Here is a 9,947-nt window from a genome sequence, read left to right as displayed (position 1 = left end):
GATATTTAACTTGAGGAACTTACAGCTCATCCAGGTCGGATAAACAGTCTGACAACACAGAGACAATGGAGGAGTTGGGAGAGGTAGAGCCGAGTGTTGTCAACGCACGTGGAAGCTGATGTCATGTCTACAGATGATGTTGCCAAAGGGCAGCATGTAGATGAGGAAAAGGAGGGAGCCATGGATAGATTTTTGGGGGCCTACGGAAGTAACGGTACGGGGGCAGGAGGAGAAGCCGTTGCTGGAGATGCTCTGGCTACGATTGGATAGGTAAGATTGGTACAATTGGATAGGGGTATGGTAGCATAGTGGTTATGGTACTAGACTAGTAATCCAGAGGCCTGGACTAATAATCTGGAGTCATGAGTTCAAATCCTAATTAATTAAAAATAAAATCTGGAATTAAAAAAAAATAGTATCAGTAATAGTGGCCATGAAACTACCGGATTGTCGTAAAAACCCATCTAGTTCACTAATGCTTTTTAGGGAAGGAAACCTGCTGTCCTTACCCGGTCTGGCCTATATGTGACTCCAGACCCACAGCATTGTGGTTGATTCTTCATTGCCCTCTGAAATGGATTGGCAAGCCACTCAGTTGTAAAATCTCACTAAAAAAAGCCATAATAGGAATAAAACCGGACAGACCACGAGCACCAGATATGACAAATGCAAACCAAGCCCAGTAAACCCTGCAAAGTCCTCCTCACTGACATCTAGGGAGAGCTGTCCCACAGACTAGTCAAGCAACAGACTGACATAACCACACTCACAGAATCATACCTTTCAGCCAACGTCCCAGACTCTTCCATCACCATCCCTGGGTATGTGGTGGTACAGTGATATACAATCAGGAGGGAGTGGCCCTGGGAGTCCTCAACATTGACTCAGGACCCCATGAAATCTCATTGCATCAGGTCAAACATGGGCAAGGAAACCTCCTGCTGATTACCACCTACCGCCCTCCCTCAGCTCACGAATCAGTCCTCCTCCATGTAGAGCACCACTTGGAGGAAGCACTGAGGGTAGCACAGGCACAGAATGTACTCTGGATGGGGGACTTCAATGTCCATCACCAAGAGTGGCTCGGTAGCACCACTGACTGAGCTGGCCGAGTCCTGAAGGACATAGCTGCCAGACTGGGCCTGCGGCAGGTGGTGAGCGAACCAACACGAGGGAAAAACGTACTTGACCTCGTCCTCACCATTCTACCTGTCGCAGATGCATCTGTCCATGAAAGTATTGGTAGGAGTGACCACTGCACAGTCCTCGTGGAGATGAAGTCCTGTCTTCGCACTGAGGACACCATCTAACGTGTTGTGTGGCACTATCACCGTGCTAGATGGGATAGATCTAGCAGCTTAAAACTGGGCCTCCATGAGGCGCTGTGGGCATTCAGCAGCAGCAGAACTGTATTCCAGCACAATCTGTAACCTCATGGCCCGGCATATTCCCCTCTCTACCATTACCAACAAGCCAAGGGATCATCCCTGGTTCAATGAGGAGTGTAGAAGAGCATGCCAGGAGCAGCACCAGGCGTACCTAAAAATGAGGTGCCAACCTGGTGAAGCTACAACTCAGGACACAAGCATGCTAAACAGCGGATGCAACATGCTATAGACAAAGCTAAGCGATTCCACAACCAATGGATCAGATCAAAGCTCTGCAGTCCTGCCACATCCAGTCGTGAATGGTGGTGGACAATTAAACAACTAACGGGAGGAGGAGGCTTTGTAAACACCTCCATCCTCAATGATGGCAGAGTCCAGCACGTGAGTGCAAAAGACAAGGCTGAAGTGTTTGCAACCATCTTCAGCCAGAAGTGTTGAGTGGATGGTCCTTCTCCCGATATCCCCACCATCACAGAAGCCGGTCTTCAGCCAATTCGATTCACTCCACGTGATATCAAGAAACGGCTGAGTGCACTGGATACAGCAAAGACCATGTGCCCCGACAACATCCCGGCTGTAGTGCTGAAGATCTGTGCTCCTGAACTAGCCGCGCCTCTAGCCAAATTGTTCCAGTACAGCTACAACACTGGCATCTACCCGACAATGTGGAAAATTGTCCAGGTATGTCCTGTCCACAAAAAGCAGGACAAATCCAATCCGGCCAATTACCGCCCCATCAGTCTACTCTCAATCATCAGCAAAGTGATGGAAGGTGTCATCAACAGTGCTATCAAGTGGCACTTACTCACCAATAACCTGCTCACCGATGCTTAGTTTGGGTTCCGCCAGGACCACTTGGCTCCAGACCTCATTACAGCCTTGGTCCAAACATGGACAAAAGAGCTGAATTCCAGAGGTGAGGTGAGAGTGACTGCCCTTGACATCAAGGCAGCATTTGACCGAGTGTGGCACCAAGGAGCCCTGGTAAAATTGAAGTTAATGGGAATCAGGGGGAAAACTCTCCAGTGGCTGGAGTCATACCTAGCACAAAGGAAGATGGTAGTGGCTGTTGGAGGCCAATCATCTCAGCCCCAGGACACTGCTGCAGGAGTTCCTCAGGGCAGTGTCCTCGGCCCAACCATCTTCAGCTGCTTCATCAGTGACCTTCCTTCCATCATAAGGTCAGAAATGGGGATGTTCGCTGATGATTGCACAGTGTTCAGTTCCATTCGCAACCCCTCAGATAATGAAGCAGTCCGTGCCTGCATGCAGCAAGACCTGGACAACATCCAGGCTTGGGCTGATAAGTGGCAAGTAACATTCACGCCAGACAAGTGCCAGGCAATGACCATCTCCAACAAGAGAGAGTCTAACCACCTCCCCTTGACATTCAACGGCATTACCATCGCCGAATCCTTCACCATCAACATCCTGGGGGCCACCATTGACCAGAAACTTAACTGGACCAGCCATATAAATACTGTGGCTACAAGAGCAGGTCAGAGGCTGGGTATTCTGTGGCGAGTGACTCACCTCCTGACTCCCCAAAGCCTTTCCACCATCTACAAGGCACAAGTCAGGAGTGTGATGGAATACTCTCCACTTGCCTGGATGAGTGCAGCTCCAACAACACTCAAGAAGCTCGACACCATCCAGGATAAAGCAGCCCGCTTGATTGGCACCTCATCCACCACCCTAAACATTCGCTCCCCTCACCACCGGCGCACTGTGGCTGCAGTGTGTACCATCCACAGGATGCACTGCAGCAACTTGCCAATGCTTCTTCGACAGCACCTCCCAAACCTGCAACCTCTACCACCTAGAAGGACAAGAGCAGCAGGTACATGGGAACACCACCACCTGCATGTTCCCCTCCAAGTCACACACCATCCCGACTTGGAAATATATCGCCGTCCTTCATCGTCACTGGGTCAAAATCCTGGAACTCCCTAACAGCACTGTGGGAGAACCTTCACCACACGGACTGCATCGGTTCAAGAAGGCAGTTCACCACCACCTTCTCAAGGGAAATTAGGGATGGGCAATAAATGCTGGCCTCGCCAGCGACACCCACATCCCATGAACGAATGAAGAAAAAAAGAGTAGAACCAAGTAAGGTCAATCCCGCTGAGTTGAAAAATGGAGGAGAGGTATTGGAGGAGGATGACACAATTCTACATTGGACTCTCCGAACCATTTATACAGTTCAAGTGCTACACATTAGAAATTTTGTCGATGATTTGGAGTTTTCACCGTCTGCATCTGAGGATCAGTTACCAATACTCGTAGCTCAGTCTGTTTGATCATTCATTGTGCAGTGAGAAAAGAACATGATTTATTGTGATGTGGAGATGCCGGTGATGGACTGGGGTTGACAATTGTAAACAATTTTACAACACCAAGTTATAATCCAGCAATTTTATTTTAAATTCACAAGCTTTCGGAGGCTTCCTCCTTCCTCAGGTACCTGAGGAAGGAGGAAGCCTCCGAAAGCTTGTGAATTTAAAATAAAATTGCTGGACTATAACTTGGTGTTGTAAAATTGTTTACAAATGATTTATTGTGAAAAGGTCTGCACTGTGAGTAAAATCCTAGCCCCACGTCATATATAGTAACAGTCAAAATTGTCACAAACACAATGTACTTTGCTGAAGCACTGGACCTCCTCCAAGTACAAAAACTATTGAACATTGTACGCACAGTACCTCAGTTGCTGCTGTATTAGCAACAGCCTTAGTAAGGTATCTTTTCTGTAATTGCTTTCAGTTCACAAATGTGGGACTTCATTCAGTTTCTCACTTTGAAATGTTTACTTGACTTTTATTTCAGGTGATCGGTAATCATTTTTGTAAATTTGCATTTTAAGCTAATCAACTAAAAAGAAGTTTACATCTAGAAAACCACAGCCTTTATTGCCTTTCCTATAATGATCAAAGGTGATCAAGGCTCAGGTACAAATAATGTCAGTCTCCAAATGTTAAGTGTCAGAGCCCCACCACTTGGCACAACTCCAAAACAGCGGGTCAGATGGTCATTTTATTGTGCATTAGAAAAGGAATTTTGCTTTTCAAACTAACAATTTCTGCTGACAGTGAACCAAGAATGATCATTTCTTTACTTGTTGGGCAGCATGGAGGCTCAGTACTAGGGAGTTCTGTGATAGAGCAGTTTGGAAGTAGGTTTGAAGGCTACAATGCTCGATGTGCTGAACTCCCAATCTCTACTACACCATCCACTGAATATGTCAAAAAGAAGCTTTGTACATCAGCAAAAGGCGAATGTTGGAAATAGGGTCAGCAAGTGCATCACCCTGACCCATTCATATGACCTCAGCTCCATAAAATTTACAGCGCAGAAGGATTGCATTCAGTCCATCATGTCAATGCTAGATCTTCGCTAGAGCAATCCAAAATTAATCCTACTGCCCAAAATCCTGCAGCTTCCTCTGCTTCAAATATTAGTCTAATTTTCACCTAAAACATGCTCTCTATCTAAACCACTCACATTGACAAAGTAGTCCATGCTCCAACAACCCTCTACGTAAAGACATTTCTAGCTCCTCATTCTATTCAGATCCATGCTGTCTTAATTTACACAATAACCCAGCTGCCAAAGGAGCAAACAGTGCACAGTTTTGGTCTCCTTACCTAAGGAAGGATATATTTGCCTTTGATGGGGTGCAACGAAGGTTCACTAGATTGATTCCTGGGATGAGAGGGTTGTCCTATGAGGAGAGATTGAGTAGAATGGGCCTATATTCCCTGGGGTTTAGAAGAATGAGGAGTGATCTCATTGAAACATATAAAATTCTTAAGAGGGCTTGACAGGGTAGATGCTAAGAGGCTGTTTCCCCTGGCTGGAGAGTGTAGAACTAGGGGTCATAGTCTCAAGGTAAGGGGTCAGCCATTTAGGATCAAGATGAGGAAAAATGTCTTCACTCAGAGAGTAGTGAATCTTTGGAATTCTCTACAACAGAGGGCTGTGAACGCTCAGTCGTTGAGTATATTCAAGACTGAGATTGATGGATTTTTGGACACCAAGGCAATCAACAGATATGGGGATAGGGCGGGAAAGTGGAGTTGAGGTAGAAGATCAGCCCATGAACTTATTGAATGGTGGAGCAGGCTACTCCTGCTCCTATTTCTTACGTTCTTATGTAAACACCAATGAGAGAACACTTAATCACACTACCCATGTAACCAATTTTAATTAGTTATTACCGGCTCAAACTAGCCCACAGTAAAGTCACCAAATAAACAAATTTAAATAGCTCCTTGTATTGAAATAAGTTAAACTCAAAATACAGTGAAATGAATAAATGAAAATGTCAGTACCTATGTCACAATGACTCCCACTGAGCTAAACTTCACAATCTCCTGGTCAGTCCCTCTCCACTGCCTTCTCACAGCTCAAAGTTGATTACAGTACTTGCTTTTCAGCTGGGATTTATACTGTCTTAAGTTACACAATAGCCCAATTGTCACAGAACAAAACAACCAATACAATACAGTATATCTAATCACACACCCATGGAACCAATTAATTAACCTATTACCAGCTCAACAGCTCACAGTTATAGCACCAAGTCAACAACTCCTAATATTGAGTAGTTAAAATGAAGTAAATTAAACTCAAAATACAATAAAATAAATAAATGAAAATTTGAGTACTTACGTGCCAATCACTCCCGCATGATCCACACTCTCCTGGCCTTTCGCAGCTCGAGACTGATCTCTCGCTGCTCAGTTCAAATTTATACTGTCAGAAATAAAAACAGAAAATGCTGGAAAAGCTCAGCAAATGAGGCAGCATCTGGGGAGAAAGAAACAGAGTTAACGTTTCAGGTCAAAGACCTATCGTCAGAACTGGAAGATGTTAAAGAGTTAAAGTTTTTAAGCAAGTACAGAGCCAGGGCAAGGGGAGGGGAGGGGAGGGGAGAAAAGAATAAAAGGGAAGGTGTCTGATAGGGTAGAGGGCAACAGTGATTAAATGACAAAAGGGATGATGGTGCAAGGCAAGGAGGGTGGTAATGGGACAAGTTAAGAAACAAAATTAGATAAATTTAAAACAGAAATAGACAGTTTCCTAGAAGTAAAGGGAATTAGGGGTTATGGGGAGCAGGCAGGAAATTGGACATGAAGCTGAGTTCAGATCGGTCAATGCCCTGTGGGTGGCGGAGAGGGCCCAGGGGCTGTGTGGCCGGGTCCTGCTCCGACTTCTTGTGTTCTTTAGATTTGTGGTTGGGATCAGATCAGCCATGATCTTATTGAATGGCGGAGCAGGCTCGAGGGGCCGATTGGCCTACTCCTGCTCCAATTTCTTATGTTCTTATGTTCTTATGTTCTTAAAAGATGGGTCGAGAGTAGCTGTAAATGGCAACAGCAGAACCATTACCAGCACCTACTGTCCGAAAAAATGGGAGCAGTGGTTATGGTCTGAAGTTATTGAAATCAATGTTGAGGTTTTTTTTATTCGTTCATGGGATGTGGGCGTCGCTGGCGAGGCCGGCATTTATTGCCCATCCCTAATTGCCCTTGAGAAGGTGGTGGTGAGCCGCCTTCTTGAACCGCTGCAGTCCATGTAGTGACGGTTCTCCCACAGTGCTGTTAGGAAGGGAGTTCCAGGATTTTGACCCAGCGACGATGAAGGAACGGCGATATATTTCCATGTCGGGATGGTGTGTGACTTGGAGGGGAACGTGCAGATGGTGTTGTTCCCACGTGCCTGCTACTCTTGTCCTTCTAGGTGGTAGAGGTCGTGGGTTTGGGAGGTGCTGTCGAAGAAGCCTTGGCGAGTTGCTGCAATGCATCCTGAGGATGGTACACACTGCAGCCACTGTGCGCCGGTGGTGAAGGGAGTGAATGTTTAGGGTGGTGGATGGCGTGCCAATCAAGCGGGCTGCTTTGTCCTGGATGGTGTCGAGCAAGTGGAGAGTATTCCATCACACTCCTGACTTGTGCCTTGTAGATAGTGGAAAGGCTTTGGGAAGTCAGGAGGTGATTCACTCGCCGCAGATTACCCAGCCTCTGACCTGCTCTCGTAGCCACAGTATTTATATGGCTGGTCCAGTTAAGTTTCTGGTCAATGGTGACCCCCAGGATGTTGATGGTGGGGGATTCGGCGATGGTAATGCCGTTGAATGTCAAGGGGAGGTGGTTAGACTCTCTCTGGCACTTATCTGGCGTGAATGTTACTTGCCACTTATCAGCCCAAGCCTGGATGTCGTCCAGGTCTTGTTGCATGCGGGCTCAGACTGCTTCATTATTTGAGGGGTTGCGAATGGAACTGAACACTGTGCAATCATCAGCGAACATCCCCATTTCTGACCTTATGATGGAGGGAAGGTCATTGATAAAGCAGCTGAAGATGGTTGGGCCTAGGACGCTGCCCTGAGGAACTCCTGCAGCAATGCCCTGGGGCTGAGATAATTGGCCTCCAACAACCACTACCATCTTCCTTTGTGCTAGGTATGACTCCAGCCACTGGAGAGTTTTCCCCCTGATTCCCATTGACTTCAATTTTACCAGGGCTCCTTGGTGCCACACTCGGTAAAATGCTGCCCTGATGTCAAGGGCAGTCACTCTCACCTCACCTCTGGAATTCAGCTCTTTTGTCCATGTTTGGACCAAGACTGTAATGAGGTCTGGAGCCGAGTGGTCCTGGCAGACTCCAAACTGAGCATCGGTGAGCAGGTTATTGGTGAGTAAATGCCGCTTGATAGCACTGTCAACGACACCTTCCATCACTTTGCTGATGATTGAGAGTAGACTGATGGGGTGGTGATTGGCCGGATTGGATTTGTCCTGCTTTTTGTGGACAGGACATACCTGGGCAATTTTCCACATTGTCGGGTAGATGCCAGTGTTGTAGCTGTACTGGAACAGTTTGGCTAGAGGCGCAGCTAGTTCTGGAGCACAAGTCTTCAGCACTACAGCTGGGATGTTGTCGGGGCACATAGCCTTTGCTGTATCCAGTGCACTCAGCCGTTTCTTGATATCATGTGGAGTGAATCGAATTGGCTGAAGACTGGCTTCTGTGATGGTGGGGATATCGGGAGGAGGCTGAGATGGATCATCCACTCGGCACTTCTGGCTGAAGATGGTTGCAAACGCTTCAGCCTTGTCTTTTGCACTCATATGCTGGACTCCGCCATCATTGAGGATGTGGATGTTTGCAGAGCCTCCTCCTCCCGTTAGTTGTTTAATTGTCCACCACCATTCACGACTGGATGTGGCAGGACTGCAGAGCTTTAATCTGATCTGTTGGTTGTGGAATCGCTTAGCTCTGTCTATAGCATGTTGCTTTCGCTGTTTAGCATGCATGTAGTCCTGAGTTGTAGCTTCACCAGGTTGGTTCCTCATTTTTAGGTACGCCTGGTGCTGCTCCTGGCATACTCTTCTACACTCCTCATTGAACCAGGGTTGATCCCCTGGCTTGTTGGTAATGGTAGAGTGAGGAATATTGAGTCCGGAAGGTTGTAAAGTGCCTAATCGAAAGATGAGGTGCTGTTCCTCGAGCTTCCGTTGAGCTTCATTGGAACGGTGTGAGAGGCCGAGGACAGAGAGGTCAGAGTGGGAGTGGGACAGGGAATTTAAATGGCAAGCGACCGGCAGGTCAGGGTCATGCTTGTGGACAGAGCGGAGGTGTTCAGCAAAGCAATCACCCAATCTGCGTTTGGTCTCCCCAATCTAGAGGAGACCGCATTGTAAGCAGCGAATACAGTATACAAAATACTGTCAGCGCTGGCATTGGCAAAGGTGTATGAAGACGAACATTTCACCCACCTGTCTCACCAATCAGTCCGGTGTGGCAAAGTTAGTACAAAAATAAAAATCACATTCTTGGAACACATTTGATCACTGATAGAAATGTTGCTTTTACTAAAGAGTCAGAGACATAAGAGCATCAAACAAAAAGTTATGGTCGGGCTTCTTTATATGTGAAATCACATTAGAGAGCTAAAAAAAATCAAAGAGTTCCCATTTGATCAACATGCTGTTAATAAAGGATAAGATCAGTACAATAGTGAGAAAGGTTCTTGGCTCAGAAGATCAAGATGTAGAATCAGTTTGGGTGGAGCTAAGAAACAGCAAGGGGCAGAAAACATTGGTGGGAGTTGTTTGTATGCCACCAAACAGTAGTGGTAATGTAGGGCACGGTATAAAGCAGGAAATTAGAAGTGCATGTAACAAGGGTAATACATTAATCATGGGGGACTTTAATCTACATATGGATTGGGCAAACCAAATTAGCACTAATACTGTGGAGGACAAATTCCTGGAATGTATACAAGATGGTTTTCTAGATCAGTATGTTGAGGAACCAACTAGGGAACAGGCTATTTTAGATCTAGTATTGTGCAATGAGAACAGGTTAATTAATAATCTTGTTGTAAAGGAGCCCTTAGGGAAGAGTGACCATAATATGATAGAATTCTTCATTAAGTTTGAAAGTGGTGTAATTCAATCCGAAACTAGGGTCTTAAATCTAAACAAAGGAAGCTATGAAGGTATGAGGTGCAAGTTGGCTGTGGTTGATTGGGGAACCAAATTAGAAAGT

This window comes from Heptranchias perlo, chromosome 10 (genome assembly GCF_035084215.1).
Source record: "Heptranchias perlo isolate sHepPer1 chromosome 10, sHepPer1.hap1, whole genome shotgun sequence".
NCBI lineage: Eukaryota > Metazoa > Chordata > Chondrichthyes > Hexanchiformes > Hexanchidae > Heptranchias > Heptranchias perlo.
The sequence above is the reverse complement of the archived record's forward strand: the minus strand, read 5'-3'. Positions refer to the sequence as shown.